The following is a 2,500-nucleotide window of genomic DNA, read 5'->3' as shown; positions in this document are numbered from 1 at the left end:
GGGGGCGGGGGGCGCGCGCCAGGCGCGGTATCACGGGTTGTTGGCGGGCCAGTGCCGCCCTGCCCCGCTGACGGCGCCTGTGTGGAGTGTGTGTTTGTGTGCGCGCGTGCCCCGCCCCGGGGCCCCCCTGCTGCCTCGGGGCGCCGGTCAGCCCGGGGTCAGGGATTTCTGCTGAGGCGGGGCGTTGAAAGCAGTGCGAGGGGAGCAAGGCAGGCACCAGGAAAGGGAGGGGGTAAGGGGCGGCAGCGGCCAGGCAAGAAGAAAGAAAGAAAGGAAGAAAGAGGAAAAGAAAGAAAGGAATAAAAGGCAGACAGACAGACAGACAGACAGACAGACAAGACCTAGAGACCTAGATTCGTAAGTGAGCACCTTCCCCTGCTGTAGGACCGCGTGCCGGGGCGGGGCGGGGCGGGGGGGGGGGGGGGGGCACCGCGCTCCCACACAGAAAACCGAGAAAAATCAGCAAGGCAGGAAAAGGAGGGGAAAAGACGCGCGTGCTCGGAAACGCAAAGAAACAAGAGCAAACCCGAAAAACAACACGACCCCAAAAAGAAGCGAGCGGAACCCCTTGCCCCGAAAGAAACGAACAAACAAACAAGCGAAGCGCTCGAGCCGGGGGGGGGGGGGGGGGGCGGACGACCGGGGGTGCGCGGCGGGCCGTCCCGGTAGCGGCCGGCGCAGCGGGTCCGCCGTGGCAGCGGCCGGCCCACGCCCCCGGGCCTGGGAGGCTGCCTTGGCGGCGGCCAGAGGGTCTACCGGCTCCGGGAGTCTCGGAGGGGCGAGCCGGTCGACGCGGCTCCGCTGGGTGTCGCGGAGGCGAGCAGGTCGACCTGGATCCGGGGGTCGCGGAGGGGCGAGCTGGTCGACCGGGCTCCGCGAGGCTGCCTGGGGCGCGCGGCGTGCCGGTCTACCCGGCTCCGGGCTTGGGGCTCGGCCAGCCGGTCGACCGGGCTCCGGGAGGCGCGAGGAAGTGGCAGGCCGTCTCCCGGGTCCGCCTCCCACGCTGTCAGCAGGTCTACCCGGCTCCGGCGAGACTTGGCCGCCCTTCGGGGTGGTGACCGGTAGACCTGTTTCCCCCGGCTTTCCTCTGGAGCGGCGAAAGGGGTCGCTCTGCGTCGCTGCCTCCAGTTACGTCATCGTAGACGTGGGCCATTCCCGCGCCCCTCCCCGGTAGGAGGGGCGGGTGTCCTTTGGCTCTCCGGCGCCGCCTGACTTAGCGGTACGACTGTAGGGGAGAGAGGTGAGCAACCACTCACCTTCCGGAGACTGGCTCCCGGGCGCCCCCTGCGCATGCAGCCGACTTGCGAGAGGGGTGAGGCGGCCTGTGAGGGCAGGCAGGAGCGGTCCCGTCCCGGTTCTCTCCACCGGAGCGCGCTTGGTGCGGCGGCCTCCCGGCAGCTCCCTGGCAGCCCCGCGAGCGTGTCCCAGGTGCCAGGAAGCGCGGAGAGCGGGCTCGCCGGCGGCTAGTGGCTGGAGCGCGGGTCGGCCCGGCGAGAGCGAGAGCGAGAGCGAAGGGGGGCACGGGGGTGCCCCGTGCGGCTCCGGCTTCGGGGTTCTCCGCCGCAGGCAGCGCGGGGCGATGCCAGCGCTCCGGCTGCCGATCCCATCCCTACCCGCACGCAGCGCCCGCTGAGGCGTCCCGGGACACGTCGCAGAGGCCCCTCGGCGGGCCGGTGCTTCCCTGCTCGCCCTGTCCCAGGGAGCGCGGGGGGGTGGCCGGTGTTCAGGCTCGAGCGGGCACCTCTGGCAGACGCTGCTCCCTCACCCCCACGCAGCGCCCGCCGCTGGCTGCCTCCTCGGTGGCCACGCCGGGCAGGGCAGTTGGCTCAGGACCTGACCGATCTCGATCGATCGATGAGGCCGTTCGGGTCGCGTCGGAGAGGGCCCCCGGCGGGTCGGCTCTTCCGTGCTCCCCGTCACAGGGTGCGCGGCGGTGTCCGATGTTCAGGCAGGGGGGTCTCCTCTCCAGCGCGCGCCCCGTGGTGTGCGAGGTGCTGCCCGCTGGAGCGGCGAGGGGCCGCTTTCCTCGGGCTTCTTTCACCGAACCCGGCTCTGCGAGGCCGAGTGGCCCTGTGAGCTCCCAGGCGTCCGAAAAACCTGCGCGAGGCGTCGGCGATGGTCCCAGCCCCGGGTCGCCGGGTGCCGGCCGCAAGCAGCTCGATGGGTGGGGGTGGCGAACCGAGAAGCAGGGGCGAGTTGGGTGCCAGCCCACCCCCCTGGGTGTGCCGCGGGGGCACCGTGCTGCGCGGAAAAAAAGCGAGGGCCGGGGGCGTCCGCCCCCCGCCGCCTAGAGCTGCCGGACCCCCCGCCTGCTGCGGAGCGTGCCGCCCCGGTGTTCCTCGGTTGGGGGGGGCCGCGCCCGCCTCGAGGTCGCTTACCTCCTCTAGCACGTCCGTGGCTCCCGCCAAGGGAGCGGCGTGCGCGCGGGCGGAGAGGGCTCGTCCCTCGGGCCCGCGTGCGCGTGGCTGTTCCGCCGGCCCTGGCGGGAGGGTCATCCCCG

Source organism: Dromaius novaehollandiae, unplaced genomic scaffold (genome assembly GCF_036370855.1).
Source record: "Dromaius novaehollandiae isolate bDroNov1 unplaced genomic scaffold, bDroNov1.hap1 HAP1_SCAFFOLD_76, whole genome shotgun sequence".
Taxonomy (NCBI): Eukaryota; Metazoa; Chordata; class Aves; order Casuariiformes; family Dromaiidae; genus Dromaius; species Dromaius novaehollandiae.
This window is presented reverse-complemented; position numbering follows the sequence as displayed.